The sequence below is a fragment of the Phalacrocorax carbo genome, chromosome 8 (genome assembly GCF_963921805.1).
Source record: "Phalacrocorax carbo chromosome 8, bPhaCar2.1, whole genome shotgun sequence".
NCBI lineage: Eukaryota > Metazoa > Chordata > Aves > Suliformes > Phalacrocoracidae > Phalacrocorax > Phalacrocorax carbo.
The window spans coordinates 6,031,245-6,048,784 of NC_087520.1; positions in this window are offsets into that span (position 1 = coordinate 6,031,245).

A 17,540-nucleotide genomic window follows, 5' to 3' on the forward strand; every position below is an offset into this window, starting at 1 on the left:
GACTTTGAGCTGCCCAGGGACAGAAAATACATGCACGTTTGATGTTTCATCTTAGGCAGTACTTGGGCACTGGTATCACTTACTGCAGGGACGTTTGAGCTGTTCACCCATCCCTGCCTCACCGTGGCAGAAGGCTCCAAGCTTGGATCCAAGATAAAACTTGTGTGATGAGAAAAAGCCTATGCTACAACCAAGGAAAGTTAGAAACTTAGGATACCCTGCCTGGGGAGAAAGCCCAAGTTTATTGACGGGAAAATGACCTTCTATGGCAAATGTTTGCATGAGTGGGTGCACCAGAGTTACTTTAAATACTCCAGAAATCAGCTGATTTCACAGAATAGGCAGAGGTAAAATAAAATTTTGTTTTTATAGCCCAAGGAACAAAAAATGAGACACTGTAGGAAACAACAGTGAAGCGAAGCCAAAGTCTGCAGAAGCAGCGCACACGCCCGTTTGACCAAAGTGCTCCCACAAGCACCTGTCCAGGACACAAAAGCGATGATCGCTGTCACCAGGTATAGGGTTTCAGTCTATTTGTAATTTAATAGAAGAATTTCACAGAGATTTCTGCCTTATTGATTTTGCCTAATGGAACAAGCTCATTTCCTAGGGGTACTATGTACTCCAGTCTGTGCAACACATAAAGGGCAGGAGAGATCCTCCGCTCCTATTCTAGTAGACTGTCAGCATTTAATTAATCTGGGAGCTGCAGGGCAGACCAAAAACAAAGCTAAAGACAAAACATCAATTTATGCTCCGAATGCCCCAGTGCATTATCATCGTACTCTCAGAGCATTTGAACTGGAGGCTACAAGGCTGGACTGCTAGTGGCAGTCGAACGCCTGTCAGATTTTCCCCCTTTAAGGCCCCTGCCAGATACTCTTTATGCTTTATAACATCAAATGCTTTCAGTAGGAGGTTCTCTTTGATGCTGCTTTTCTCTCTGATTCTCCAGGCATAGACAAATGAAGGTTTCCTTTATATTTGGAAATGTAATGAAAGTACATGGCATTTCATTATCTGCAGTCACGCACAGCACAATGAAGCTGGGCAGGTTCTTTGGGAGCATCCCATCGCATACCAGTGGATCATCCCTGCTTGTCACCAGCTGCTCTATCATTCCTGAATGTCACCACCAGACGTGTTGTCCCTGAGCCCAAATACAGCCTGCAAGGATGATGGGGTGCAGAAGAACGGGAAGCTTTTTGTGGCTCTGCACACATTTTCCACTGCCTTTGTCATCACAGACCAGTTGGGTCACCTACTAAAAAACACCCCCAACTCCTTTTAGCAGATTTGAAGCTAAATTTAGAATGCTAACCTTTAAAAAATTACTTTTGCTTTGTTTTCAGTTGTAGGTTTTACTGCCTGTCAATGCTACACGCTGTCAACTGCTTTGCCACTCCAGTCTGTCTCATTCTCTTCCCACCCCTGTAAATACATCCCGTCCACATGGATGTTGCTGCTAAACATCAACCGGTTTGCCTCACTGCACGTCAACCAGCTAAAGTAAAATGTTTCCTTTAAAAAATTGGTAAAGCTGTAACAGTTTATGCATGCCGGAGCACAGCTAATGCCTCCACACACTGCCAGGAAACCTTGCAGAAGACCAGGTCAACATTCTGTAAGCTGTCCAGTAATCTGACGTCCCTGGGAACACCCTCCCAGATGCACAGAGCGCTTAGCAGGTAGCATTGGCCAACAGCAGCGGGTGAGCAAAAACCTTGACAAGGTCACCACATCATCCAAACCTCCTGTTTCTCTGTGAGTCTGAGCACAGGGTATATGGAAAACAGCAGGCAACCACCACTGGAGAGGAATTAGCCAAAAGGGGAGAAAAGCCCTATCAAAACACAACTTTGGTTTCAATCTCCCAGACTTGACAGGGAATATATAATTTAGGGCCATGTCCAGGAAACAAATGATTTTGCAGCCTGACATGGCACGTTCCCCATTTAGGTGACAACAAGCCTTGTTCTGGCACAAGATGCAGACCAGAATTTGACACTAGTACTTGACTCACTGTGAAAAAAGGGTGTTGATTGACTTGGCTTCTTCCAAACACATTGCTACCCAGAGATTAAAGACCACATGGCGAGTATGTATGAAACTGCTGAATTTTATGGGAGCATCTCTCAGCTCCTAAGCAACAAAGAAATTAAGTCACTGCCTTTGGTGTTTTCAAACTTGTTTGTCACTTTCTAGGCTTTCAGAATTGTGAGGCTGGGATATTTTTTTTAGCCTTTTAAAAAATGTGATAGCAAAGCCTCTCCCTACACCACTGAAAGGAGCTCAGAGGAGGGTTGTTTTGGCATCTGCAAGCTGGATTCTCCCTTGTCTGGAACTTTGTCATCACTGAGTGTTCCCCAACAGAAAGTCTTTGCGATTCCTTGTCATTGGGAGAAACGGGGCAGAACGAGGGACCCACATACAGGAAAAGGCAGAAGAACAACACACAGGTACAGTCTGGGTCATTAAGACAATTCTGTGGTTCAAGACTAGGGTTTGTTTTCCTTCCCACTTCAGGAGAAGCTTACTGGGTCTGTAAGGGCCTTACTTGTGCTGCTAAAGCATTAGCCTAAATGGTCATTTATGTACTGTAAGAGAAACCGTGCTGAGGCCAACAGTTGTCAGTAAGAGTTCCTCCGTGGAGGTTCAAGGATGGTTGAACAACTCTTTCAACAGTTCATTCAGGTTGCACTTTTTTGAAGGCTTTCATGTAGACAAAACACCCTTCAGCTGTGCCTAAGATATCTTGGCCACGAAGCAGCACAGGTCTTGGGCATTGTGGGCGCACGAGCCATAAGCAACCAGATCTTTGTCTCCTGGCCATTGGCGTGGGACAGGCCACTTTGCTTTATGCTCTGTATGAAGAAGACAGTGAGCACTACCATGCTTCAGAGAAATAGGTGCACAACTGAGGCACCATGTGCCGGCGCAGACATGATGCCCAACATGGCTGCCACCATTCCAGCTAAAACACCATGAAACATCAAGGAGTTCCTGGTGTACCCAAAAAATAACTCCTGCTGCCCATCATCAGCACTGGTGGAATAAATAATGGTTAAAACAGAGTATTGGGTGCCTTCTTACATCAAGAGCAGGTGCAGCAAGTGGGGAAGTGCATAGGAAAGTGGCCTATCCCTTAGCAAATTCCTTGCCATCCATCTGCCTTCCCACGTGCTAAATCCCGGAGACGCCACTGGCGTGCAGATAACTGGATACTGGACTGCAGCCAGCCCTGCACAAGTAAAGGCACATTCAGGCCCAAGATGTTTTCTGGCATCAATATCAAGCTTCCTTTCTAGCAACTAAAGATGCTTAAAGGGCATTATAATAGCTGCCTGACTATCAGAGACACTCCCATTACTGTTTGATTTCTTCGTGCAATAACGCATGGTCAGATTCACACAAGGTTTGCAAAGGATCAAATCTGCTCTTTTCAGAGACAGCTGGGAATACCCCTGGAAAAATGTGAAAAACACAGCATGTGTTGGGACCAGTGCCTCTCCCTCATTATTCCATGTAAATACAAGCAATCTGACCCCTCCAAAGAGACTTTGCATTTCTCAGAAAATGACCATCTGTCAGGCAACAAGGGGCCCTCATTATTTAAATTAAGAATCCACTCCGTGCTGCCATTTTTGCTCACATCTCATTATAGCAGAGTCTCTCAAACACCCCATTCCCATAGCACGATGAGCTGAGATCACAACGTACCCCCGCCTTTCCCAGCAGCTATCACCCATAAAGACCCAACTAAAGGGTGCCAAAATTTGTGGGCCAAGAGAGCTCTGTCTTGCCATCCAGGGGAGTTATGCAAATCAGAAAATATACACAAAGGGCCCCGTAAACTGTGACTGTGTAATAGTGACTCGTAAGCATCTTATTATGAAATCTAAGTTTTCTTCAGGGGTGTGCGTATGGGCGGTGGGGCCACGCAGAAGTCCATCTGCAGGCAGGGGCTGGCAGGAGCTGCCCTTGCACGCTCTGCGGGGTGCTGCACCTCAACAATTCCAAATAATCTGCACCGTGCCGGGAGAAAGGGGGTAAGGCCACCCAAACACTGCAAGTCATCATCTGTGAACCACAGCAACACCTTAGGTGCAGTTGCAGAAACATAGGGGTGAAGGAAACTCAGCAGAGCCTCGACTCCCCTGCGCAGCTCTCTTGCTTTCACAGCTATTTGCTGCTGAAGAAGAGAGATCTGGGTTAGTTTTTCTTGCTAGTTCTTACTGTTAATCAAGAGGCTTCCTCCCACCTCCCAACCCCCATTAGGCCAAAAGAATCATATCAACGAATCCTCAGCTTGACAGGATTTGCTAAATGTCACTTGTCACAGGGCTGCACAGCGCTGCAGAGCTCAGGGAAACACGAGCAAGAAGCCAGCGCAGGGGTGAGGCCACAATGCTAGCAAGGCCTCCGTGGCTGTGCCTCGGGCTCTCCGCAGGCAGCTCCCTCCCATCTCTGGGCCTCAGTTCCCAGCTAGACAAGAGGGAACATGGAAAAGCCCTATTTCAAATTGTCTGAGGGGAGGTAAGTAAATTAAAGGCCATAACATACCCCAGATTCTTCAGGGGTGTAAATAAGCAAGACTGGTCTTAGGAATACCCAATTCCTGCTTAGCTGGGGGAGCAAGTCCAGCTTTTAACAGGCTGCTGTCTCCATCACAAAATACCCAGAGATTTAGCGGGTATGAAAATGTCTGACCTCCCTGTGGCTTGAAAGACAGCAGGGGGAAGCTTGTGCCAACCGCGATTAGAAAGCGCTGGGGTTTGGGTTGACAATCGCACATCGTCTAGAGGTACTATGCGAATTAAGTCTCTTTGCTAGAGGCAAGTTGCGTGGCCAGACACCGGAAAGGATTGTGAAATACTCATATTCTCTGCTGGAAAGAGCCTTGGGAGTGCAAACTATTTATTAAACAATAAACCCCACCAAACTGCTTTTAATATTTTATGTAAGGGGAAATGTATTGATTTCTGTTATTTTTAATAAGGCAAATTTTAAACATCTCTGGAGGAATGGGAAAGGATCTGTTCAAAATAGGTGTAGATTCTCCACAAGCAATCCCAGCCTGTGTTTATTATGGATATTGTCACATTGCAAGATGCAAAAATAAAAATCAACAAAGCACAGCCTGTTTTGTCGAATTGCTTTATACTCTAAAAAGAGCCAAAAGGGAGGGGGAGCTTTAGGAATGCTGAAATGACATCAACTCTTCTCTTGATCACAATCAAGACTGAACAAGTAGAAGCATGTGATCTTTCCAAGTGCTGAATGCCAAGTGACCCCATACCAGGAAATTCTGAGAGCCGCATTATAGATCGAGCCTGACATTTATCAAGGAGAAGCAAAGAAACATCCAGGGAGTGTATGGGGGTTGGCTGGAGCTGGTAATAGGTGGTCATGAAGATTGGTCGAAGGCTAACATAGCTGTACAGCTCAAGAACATGAGTAGAAATCCCATTAAATGTGACTAATCAAAAGATTTGGAGGGGAATGGTCTAATAATGCCTGCTGTTTGCCCCTGTGGCAGTGTTTTTCATGCTGCTGAATGTTTTAGAAGCTGTGCGTCCTAGTCATTTGTGTGTTTGGTGTCTGACCACAAAAGCACCCTCTGCTTGAGCTTGTTCCTGCTGCTGCCAGCTACATTCTAGGGGAAAATAAGCAAGAAAACAAAAAATATCTGGTGCAAATTTAGGAGAGCTAGACAAAAATAAATCACAGAGCTCATCTCTGGACCACTCTTCAAAAGAAATTAATTGAAAGTAAATCAAAGGCTATCATCCAAGAACAGCAATGGAAAAACATCCTAGAGACATCCAGTTCAAGCAGTCACTACAAGAGATGGGCGAGTATTGATAGGAGAATACGGCGCTTTATGCCTTCCTTCTGGAAGTCTTTACTTCTATCACAACATGCTTTGCCCCAGGGCCTGCCTCTAGGAAAAGGCTGTACAAGGTACCAAAAAGCCCCAGCTGCACACACAAACAAGGTATTAGTTGCTTCTTGATGGCCCAGATTGCCCATGCAAGCAAAATCACAGGATGAAACTATGCTGAAAAATCAGTGCTTTCTATTGCAAAACCAGGAGCATACCCTAAAAAAAAAAAAAAAATCTTCCTTCTCTGTTTTGCACTGGAAGAGCCTCAGCTTAATTACTGTGTCTATCTGGACATCACACAGCAAAGCCAACTGCAACAGGTCCAGGGGAAAACAAAAACAGCCTGGGAAATCAGTGGCAAAAAAGACTGAATGAACTGGCACTATTTAGCTGGAAAAAGAGCAAGAGAATAATGTGATGAGCATTTCCCCATGTGGATCTGAGCTTCTCCAGAAAGTAGAAAAAATGGGGAAGCTGAAGAGCAAGATGGGCAGGTGGGGTCAGGTATGACATAGTGGGGGCTCAGCTGTGTCCAACCTGCAGCTCACAAGACCATGGGACACCATTCATAGTGTGCATGCAGCCCTGCGAGGCTGAAGCGCCCACCTGTGCCATGCCCACCAGGTGGTACCCATCTCTGCAAACGGGGACAAGTGAGCTTTGACATCTCACAGCACAAGAGCCCCATCCACCCATCTCATGGCCACCATCTCCTGGGAACAGCTCCTGTTTTCCCATGGGACTGCAGGGGAATGTCTGGGTCAACCCTTATCTGTGCCCCTCAGGACTCGTAGCCTTCTACTTCTGCTTTGGGTTCACATTTAGAGAAGCAACACTTGACATCTCCCAGCCAGCACAGCACCTTCATGACCGAATTGCTGGTTAAATGAGAATTCAAAGGAACATTTAAAAATTTCATCAATGCCACTTGGACATATGCCTTCAGGCTGTTTATCTTTAAATGAGATGTCACATGTAATTTAGTGGCTATATTAAGTATTGTTTTTCACTTTTAGCTGCATTGCTGTGGGCAGCCCTGTATCAGTGCACACCTTCATTCTTCATTAGGAGAGATAAATGAAAATGGCACCATTTTTCTGAATTAAAGTCCAAATATCTGACATGTCAATACCATCTAATGGAACAAAGCACTACAGATTCCTAGAGCAGGTGTTTAATTTGCATGTTATTACTGACAAGCAAGATTAATGCTTTACTAAATACTTATGCTGCAATAACGAGAAAAGCGAGCGGGGGGGGGGGGGGGCTATACATAAAATGCCAAACAAGGATAAAATATTCTAAGTTCCTTTTGCTGCTCAAGTGGTTCTGTCTTTTTAACATAACTAAAATCTTATGGCTTTGGTATTTGTTTTCAAACTGGCTTTTTTTGTGTGTGTCCCTCTGAAAAGGCAGTCTGGGGAATAAGGCCCTCAGATTGGAGAAATTTATATTTTAATAACAAGGAGGTGCTGTACTAGGTATGCTCTACCCTGACTTTTAGGAGATGCAATGGTTCTTCCTGCCTCTGCTGCCCAGCAGAGTCTCTTTCCTCCCTGAGCCTCAGTTTTTCTAGCTGTAAAATGGAGGCAGTGATGCCAACCTTCTTTTCTAAAGCCCTTTAAAACACAATGTAAAGGTACTACATAAAAATCAAGAGTTTTCCCATCGATTTCCATAACAGGAGATTGCTTAGTTTTTTATTGCAAGCTACTGGGAAATTTTTGCTTTCAGATTTCACAGACACTTAGACTTCTCCCTCAGAAAGCTCCAAGTTGAACAGCAAAAGGTAGGCAGAGCAGGTAAACCAGAGAGCTCTGAGCAGCCAGGGGCAGCGGGGAGCTTTGGGAAGCCTGAGCCCCACATTGCCCAGCCAGGCACCAGGATGGGGAGAGCCCCACCAGTGGAGGCTGCCCTAACCCCGGCTCACAGGCTGCCAGCACAGTGCAAAGCCCCAAAACCAGCCCAATGTGACATCCACTGATGTGGTTTAAGGCTTTGGCAGCATGAAATGAAAATGCATGTCATCTTTTTTATCACGTCCCCTTATGCTGCAAAAGTATGATCCTCAGAAAAGGACTTCTCATTGTCTGCAACACCTTGAACACACCAGACGGGCCCGTGGCCATTTAGGGTAGCGACATTGATGCCTCTTGCCTCAGTTTCCCTATTTCATCCCTGGCAATGCAAATGCCCTCCTCTCTCCATGCAAACAGCAAAGCAGCAGTGCAGAAGTCTCTGGAGGCCCCTGCACACATTAAACATGCCTCATGTTCTCCTCAGCTCCAGTTTGTATCCACCCCGCACTCCATCCTCAGGAAGAGCATCTGAATTTGCTGAAGTTTGTTTTTATTAATGGGGATGCTTCTGTGACTGTTCTTTGCCAGGGGTCGATAACACTTAGGCTGTTTAAGGTCTGTTATGGGTGAGATGCAGAGTTAATTTCTCTGCCATTAGGATGCGTTTCCTTGCAAGGCAGTGGGCTGTCACGGGGGGCAGAATGAAAGCAGATATAGCATCCTAAACACACCGGATGGGTCTGCAGCCATCCAGGGCAGCTGACCGGCTCCAGGCACCTTGCCAGCTTGGGCAGGAGGGGTCTTGCTCCCATCCCTTCCGCAGACCCCTCCTGGGGGCAGCTCAGCGTGGTGCTGGTGGCACAGCCACCAGGGAGAGCAGGTGGCTCTGTGGTGTCCAGGAGGGTTCAGAAGGCTGTGGGTATGGAAAGAACTTGTGCGCTTTTGGGTCGTGCCAGCCAGAAATACCACAAGCTCTCCCTCAGGGCTAAAGCCAAGGCTGGGGGACGGCAGTGATGCTCTCAGTGGGAGCAGGGATGTCACCTGCTGCCTCACTGCCTCAACCCTTCCTTCAGCTAGAAGGACTTCTGTGGGGAAACAAAGTTTAGACCTCATCTCTGAGGCATTCTGCCCCTCAAGATGTTTCTTTCTAGATCATAAGCTGGCTCTTGCCAGACTGTTTCCTACGTATGCATGTAACAGCAGAACATCACGGGAATCCAAACTGCTTCTGGAATTATAATAAAGAAAAAGAAAAAAACAGAAATGCAATTAAATTACAGCTCAGGGCCATTTGCTTTACAGGAACTCTTTGCTCTGCAATGACTTGCCACAAAAATTCAGCAGGATCATCCTGTTGTCAGCACTGACATGTGAACTTGGAGCCTCTGTCCCAGCTTCGGAAGAGCTCCTCTGGATTTGTCCCAGCACCGTCATTTTGACAAGGACAGTGGGAAATGCACTTAATTTGGATTTGCAAAGCTGAATACGTTTATACATGCTGGGTATCCAGATCCTGATCTCCACTGCTGACCAAACTAGAAGACGACTTTTGTGTCATCAGATGTAGGAAAAGCTATAGGACAGTGCTTGAGTAGAAAATCTGCCCTTTTACAGTGAACCCATCGATACCCAAGGGTAATTGTTCCCACTTTCTTTGCATACTTGCTTATAAGCATCGACCCAGCTACATCTCACCCCAGAGCAAACCAAAATCAGTAGGTCAGACCCTTTCCTTGGCACAAGCCAGCAAAGCTCTGTTGTCTTCAGTTATCCCAGATACAACCAAGCCGGGAATGGATCTGGCCCCAGGGAGCTGCACAGGGGTAAAACCAGCAGCTGTAATGGCAGGATGCCAGCATGGTACGTGCTGTAACAGTTTTCGTTTATCACAAACACACAGCACCTTTATAGATCAAAGTTTAGGTGCAAACCCAGCCTGACAAAAGCAAGGATCATTTCAGGGCAGCTCACCCGCCACGCCTGCACTTGGAAGTTTTTGGCAGCAGCACAGGTGAGCAGAGCCCTCCCCGCCATGGGATGCGTTTGCTGGAGAAGGACAAGGTGCTGCCCCGTATAAAGGGCTCCTCTGCCCTTCTGCTGAGGCACCCACCGCTGCCATAGCCGTGTTTCCCTTCACTCACAGCCCTGTTCCTCTGTGGTTCACACCATCACTCACCCAGTGCATTATGGATGCGCCTTATTCAGCTGCCCTTGAACTATGGACTCAGTGATTTCAGGTCTCATTTTTTCCTGGTACCTATGCAGACATCAGAGAGACGTGATCAAGAGAAGGACCTGGGCTTTGCAATGCCTCGCCACAGTACTCCTTTAGGATTTTTATAACCTGAGCTTCCATTCATTTTCCACAAAAGGACTTTTATTGTTTTGGAAACAACAAAATAAAGGCTACTATTCACCGGCTGTCAGATTAAAGACTCAGAGCAGACCTGCACACATTGAGGAAAACAGGAGTTCAAGGAGCAAAACCAGCATTAATTGCAAATAAAAAGCAAGAGTGACATTCACCTTTATTAGTCGCCCTGTCCACAATGCAGTGATGCTTCAGCATCACTGGGAACCATCACCTCTGCCAAACCAGTGTCCTCAAGCCAAGCGAGTCCAGCCCAGCAGGTCGGCATGCACCACATCTGTGTGGCCACGGCTCCCGTCTCATAAACCAGAGGCAAGGGAACAAAGCTGCAGGGACCAACAAACCTCAGGCCAGAGGAGGAGGCTCTGAGTCACCACCTGCAACAAAGTCCTTCCAAGGCTTTTGAAAGCCTCCGACAACAGTAGTGCCATTTGGCCGTTTCCACCCTTTCCCATGCCAAATGCTTTCAAAAAACCCAACCCCTCAGTCCCATGGTGTTTTAAGGACACTCTGTCTTAGGGAGGGCTCCCAGCTTGCAGGAGATGCTCATGGTGGCACCAGCAGCACCTTCCCCACCCCTGGGGCCAGTCCTGTCACAGCAGTCACTTGCAGCCTTTTTGCAGAGCAAACCGTCCACAGCTGGCCTCTCCAACAGCTCTCCTCACAGGCACAGGAGGATGAGGCACCCACCAGGGATGGCTGTTGCTGCCCAGGGACACTGGGGCAGGGACAAGGAGCCGCTGAGGACACCGCTCCTTATGGCTGTGCTAGGGGACATATCCTGAGGTCACAACAGCCCTGCTCTGAATGCTTCCCCACATGGCTGCTGAACTGGGGAGATGTTCTGCCTCACCCTCCCACCCTGCAACCCAGGTCACCATTCACACAAGGCCGGTGCTCACCCCACGTACCACCCATTGACAAGCCTGGCACCAGATTTCCAAGTGCTTGGTGAGGCATTTAAACACACCAACTTCTCCTGCAGTTCCTTACATTAGAGTTTGGTTTTTAAGAAACACTCTCACCTGGTATCTCCTTTGGTCAGCCTAAGGGTGCAACTCTGCAGCTCCTAAGCCACTTCTGCCCTTCAGAATTTGCAGTCAAGACAAAAATCTTTAGTATTATCACACAGCACAAACTCAGCCTACCTCCAACCCCACCACCTCTAGATTCCCCTTGGTTTCAGGTGATGCCCCTCATTTATACCCCCTGCAGGGCCATTAAGTGGAGGGCCAAACCCTGTAACGAGCTCCTCCCTCCTTCTGGGCAGCTAATGGCAAATAGAGCGAAGGCTTTGGGGGATTATTGGCCCTGAAGTGATTAAAGTAGCTGAGGTCACCACCTGGGCCAGGGAGGATCTGGGCCTGGCAGCATGGCTTTCCCTAGCATGTCTCGGGGAAGGCTGGTCCAGTGGAGTTGTCCCTGACAAGCTGCACCTCACCCCAGCATTAACATTTGTTTTATGAAAAGCCAGCCTCGTATTCCTGGGGAGGAAACTCAGTTAATAAACAGCTCCTCCTCCACAACAGCCAGTGCATTGCAGCCCGCGGGCTGGCAGGGAACTGTTGTATGCAGAGTCATTAAATAAAGTACAAACCTATGTTGCCGTGCTCCCTCCTGCTGCATTGCATATCATAGAAAAAATGAAGGAAAAAACCCACATCAATTATTATTGATTTAAATAAATGTGCTCATATTATCAGACGGCAGCAACAAACGGCCAGCAACAGGGAAGGCACTTCTGAGAAGCTGCGTGAGCGGCTGCCTCCGAGCAGGGCTTCACTGGAGGATCAGCAGAAACGCGGAGGCAAATGGGGAGGTTTCAGTATCTCTTAGCCCTAATGAAAACAGAGCTCGTTCAAGTGACAGAAACTTCAGTGTCTCCAACCTGTTTCCATCTTTAATGTGTGCTTTCAGCAAGTGCTTTAATGTTTGGGAAGGTAAAAATTATTTTACCAAAAGCTCTCTTGGGCTGCAGCATTGACTGGAGCCTCTTCATCAACCCCCCCCAGCCCCAGGCCGTATGCAATGCACAAATCCTGCTGCTCCAGGAAAGTTTCATGCATCCCCACGCTCACCTCATCCACCTGGAGCCACGGGGGTGGCCAGGGGCCAGGAATCTAAATCCTGTTGCCAAACGTGGCCAATTTGTCTGGAGGTAGTTTGGTTTCTTCCCATTTGGGGTTTGCTGTTCCTGTCGTGTTTTGAAAGCCTGACACTAAAGGAGCTCTTTTGGGGGGGGGGGGGGGGTGGGGCGGAGATGAGGCTCCTGGCATCCCCTCAGGGGTGGTGGGTGGCAATTTGTCATCTCCTGCGGCTGGGGCAGGACAGACCCACCATGTATTCCTGCCACCAGAGAGCAAATGGACATGGATGGTGGAGAAGACCAAGCTCAAGGCACTGAGAGATGCTTTGCTCCACTGCTGAGCCACAGAAATTGAAGGAATTACCCCAAGTCATGAATTAGGCCATTAAGTTGTGGCCAAAAGTACACTCCATGCCCCAACTTGAGAGATGTGCCACTTTCACCCTTAGCCAACCCAGTCATGCTCGGCTGGCTACAGATCCTCAACTCAGGCGCAGGTTTGCCCAAAGACTGAAAAAAATGGCTGGTTTAGGGAATTTTCTCCAGCAGCCACACACAGCAGGGAAAATTTCACAGGCCCAGCAGTGCCTGGGTCAACGGCTGGGATGTTTTCAGCATAAAACCTGGCAATGTTCAAGGGTTTGTAAGCAGTAAGACTCTTGGTGCCTGTTGAACATGGGTTCAGACTTAGATAAGTGGCTTCCTCTTAAATTGGCAACATGGAGCCAGGCTTTGGCTCTGCTGTGCCTCTTCGCCTCCAGCAATAACTTATTGCCACAGAAATCCTGAAATATTCATAGCAGCTTTAGAAATTACTTGTAAATACGATGGCCAGAGCCAACACTTGTGGTTTCAACTTAGGGTCAGAGTCTAACTCCTGGCCAACAAGTTTGATATGTGGCTGCCTTGGGCCCTTACTTCAGCAGTGTTACAGAAATATGAGCCATGCACCTTTAAACAGCCTGATAAGAGCCTGATCCAGGCACAATTTATGTTGCCCAAATGCTGGACCTCCTTCCAGATAAAGTGTAGCTTCTCTTCGGAGCACAAGCTGTGGAGCTGATCACTCCCAGCATGGTGATTTACGCTGCCGGATTTCTCCCTGGAGCTCTGATGTCAGGGTGTTGGTGGCTGCAGGAGACACTTCGGTTGCCATCAGTCATTTGCTCTATTTTATTATCCTAGAGGAGAAAAAAATGACTCGGTAATTAATTCCGCAGCTTCGGTTGTGGTTTTGCCTTTATTTTATTTATTAGTAATTATGGACTAAAAAAAAATGAAAGATAGCACATGAGCCCTATCTAAATAACTCCTCTGCCCACCACTGCACCCGTGCTATAATCTGCAGGGCTGTCTGCACTCTCAGAGTGAACTCTTTAAAGATTTAATCAAATAAATTAATCCCCTAACTCGCCTTTTCCCTCGTAGCTGTCATTCAGGAGGCAGCTTATTTTCCAATTTCTAAGAGCCCAGGTTCTGCCAAGTGCAATTTTAAATGAAACAGTCCTTAAAAAATGCCCAGATAAAAGATTTGCTCCAAAACCCCCAGTTTATATCCTGGCGTTTGTTGTATATGAAATTGAGATCCATTTAAATTCAGCACCACGCCATCGAGCCCTGCTAAAGGCAGGGGCTGCTCGGAGCTATTAGAGGAAGCGATGGGATTTAGCAGGACGGGACTCTCCTCCCAGCCCCACGGCTGTCTGCTCTGACCTTGGCCAAGTCATTTAAACACTCCACGCTGGTTAGTCATCTGTAAAATTAGTATATTACTATTTACCTACCTCCAAGAGATATAGCGAAGGTCACTGTTTGCGAAATACTTGGAGACCTTTGGGGGGAACAGATCTTACGTCATGTCCGCTGGTTTCCGACCAGCACCATGAACTAGATCCTGCAAATCTCCTCTCCTTAACGGAGCCTGAAGGATGAGACCCCAGTGCCATGGGGTGAGCTCCTCCTGGGCCAGGGCCAGCAGCTGAGATGGATATTTTTCAGGTCTAGTAGCAAAATACTGTTTCTTGGAAACTAAGCTGAGTCACCTCTGCAAACAGTTCTGGGGTTTAAATAATGATTTGACCTGTTTTACACTTGAAATAACAAAATAAATAGCCCAGTGACTGCCGAAACTCTCTGCCATGTTCATCTTTTAAATGTGAATGAAACTGAAAAACCTTTAATTAGTTCTGCCAGCCCTTTCCCCTGGAAACATGCACTGTCCTACAGACTACACGAGCTCTGCTTGAATCACTGATGAACACAGCCTTGAAAGCTGACGTACCCATGGCTGTTGAGCCATGTCATAGCGCTTACTTTTTACCCAGATGTTCAGGATCTTCTCTGCAAAGAGTTGTTAATACCTGCTAATAACCAGAAGCGACTAAAAAAAATGCTTTGTAGAAAAAATTTAAATTTACATTTTTGTGCTTTGGGATCTTTCAGCCTTTTCATTATAGATGCACCAGAAAGTGATGCTGAAAGAGATGAAGCAGAGGCAGATGCCTCAGGTCTAACACTGTGCCCAGTTCAACCCTCTCAGCCAGCCTTTTGCCAGCACCAAAGAGGCCAAGAGAGCTGGTGCACCGCAAGAAAAGGCTTGTCTGAATCAGATTTAGGGGCTGAAGCACACGAGGCAAAAGGAAACAATTGGGATTAAACCAATTTAGAACACCTTCATGCTACAAAGATGGGGAATGGTTGGCACTGTGCTGAGCCCAGCCTGCTGAGCGCTCCCATTTATCTCTAGCATGCATGCACAGAAGACAGGCTGCTGGAAAAGCAAGTTAATAGAGCCACTGCTGGATTCTCATTTATTGCCCTTTCTTTTTATTGCCCTGCGCTAAAGGCAGTTGTCAACATTCTTAAATGCTGAGGGCTACTGTTGGGAGAGTGTTACACCAATATGATATATTTTCAGCCCAGATTCTCCACAGCGTGGGCAAGAAGATGACTTCCTAAGTGCAGAAATCCTGATAAAACGGTTAAAACCAAGTACACTGGCACTGGCACACGCCCACAGATGACTCTCCATCACCTGGAGAAGCAACAGTACACATTTAAAACCCCTCAGCCCAACGAACCGTGATGCATTTAAGATCTAACCCCACAAACAGAAAAGCGGTGCCAATACAAGCAGGGGTAAAGCCACCGCCCAAAGCCTGCGGGCTAAGTCCCACGAGGGGGCTGAACGGGATCTGCCTGCCCCAGGGCACGGGGAGAGCCTCAGCCCTCCTGCACACCCTGCGCAGGCAGCTGTGTCTGCAGGAGGGCTGCTGGATGGGTGCTGGGAACATCACCAGCTCCCAGCGTGGGCACCCCACAGCCCCCTCATCCCCCCGGACCGTGCCCCACTCCGTGGGGCTCTCTGCAGGAGCCGCTTTATCAGCGGCACTGAGCTTCCCATAGAAGTTGCTGTATCATTAACCTGAGCTTGGCTTTGAACCAGGGCTTTAAGAGTTTATACAAGTAGTAGCTAAAAGGCATTTAATAGCACACTGCAGCCAATAAGCAATGAATTATTTAGAATATTTTACTAAGAATAATTGCTGTTTTTAAAGAGATTTTTTTCCCCCATCCTCCCTGGGGCCTGTAAATGATTTCACAGTAGTAATAGTGAGTAAGAAAAAAAAACCCCAAAATACAAAGCCACCTAATAGCGGCTGCCTGGAATCAACTAAACCATGATGCAGAGGAGAAACGGTATCTCAAATGTGGTTTCAGCATATGTTTATTAATTAAAGTAAACACACAACCGCAGACAATAAGGCAAACGCACTGCCAAGAGCCAGGTTCAGAGCCCAGCTAGTCCAGGCAGGATCGTGCACAGTCTTCCACTTGTTAAATTTATTATAACTCTCCCAAAACACTAAAAGAAATGTTGCTTTGGGCCCTGACCCCATGCCTGAGATCTACTGCGCGCTCCCGGACGTGGTGCCATGCGTAGCCCTCCCAAGGGCACGATGCCGCAGGGAACACCACGGCACGGCCCCTGCCCGGCCCCAGCACAGCTGCAACGCCGGCAGAGCCCCGGCACGCAGCTATCCTCAAAAACATTTCACTGCGTTTTGTCTCCCTTGTGGCTCACAGAACTATCGCACAAATAAGCAAAAGCATTATTTTTTTTTGCAATTATTGGTGGTGTTTTCCCCGATATAAAATTGACATTTGCGAGTGGGTGGGATGGGCAGTTCCGAAACTGAATTTGGGCACAGGGCCATTTCCCAGTGGTCGGGGACGAGCAGCCAAAGGCCACGGCAAACACTCCCCTTGGATGGTGCCATGAGCTGGGGACGGTGGGATGCCATGGCTCTGGGGGCAGCTAGGCTTTTTCCTGGAGGTTCAGTGCAAGTCACTCAATTTGGATAAAAATGAAGGGCACTATTCAACCCACCTGCCTGATCCTGGTCCTGCTCAGGCCAGGGCTAAGGCTTCCAGCAGCATTCAGAGGATGCTCTGCCTGCTGAGAGCCCCCTCTTCTGGAAACTTGGCAGCTGCTTTTTGTAAAAACAACAAAATATTTTTCTTATTTATGTGCTATTTCAGTCTGTGAGCACTGCTGGGAGGGATGGGGGCAAGAGAGGAGGGATCAGAGATTTGCTGCTCAAAGATTTAAGAGGGGTTAAACTTGAACAGGGCTATCCCTGACTTTTGCTCACACATTTTGGAAATTCATCTTTTCCCAAAATCCCAGGTAAGAAAACTCTCTCTTCCTCCAAAACACAGGTGGGAAGGAGATGGCTCACTCAGGACACAGAGGAGTCCAGAAGAGAAAGGGAAAACAAACACAACTCCGAAAACTCAATTTAAAAAAATCTGAGGCTTTTCCAGCTGCCAGTCATTTCCCCTGGATTGCAAATGTTTCCTCTAATTAACAGTACTCCTCTCTTTGAGTGTCTACTAATGATAAGCTCTGGGCAAAAGACCTAAAGCAGGGAGCTCTCTATTGATTCCTGTATTGATTTTTTATCTTTTTCCCTGTTGTTATTGTACATGCAAATGGCTGGTAACGACTTAACATTACCACCGCTCTCTTCAAGTGACATTTAGGAAAAAATGATTTAATCAGAGGGCGTAACACAGCTGCTTTCCCTCCCAGTTGCCCTGTGCTTGGCCGGGGTGACCCTGCGGCACTGGCCTTGCCTGAGCCCCCTCCTCCCCTGCAACATCCAAGCAGGATAGGGCTCAAGCACCGTTTCACCCTATTCTCCCCACAATTCTGCCCGAGCATGGGCTGAGCCAGGCACCCCAGGGGTCCGTCCCTTGCGCTCCCCTCCGGCCATGAGAAGTCCCCACCAATGGGGGGTATGAGGGGAGCAGGGGGGACTGTCCCACGTGGCCCCATCCTTGGCATCCCCGACCCTGCAGGCAGGACCCCGAGCTGAAGGGCAATTTAAACTC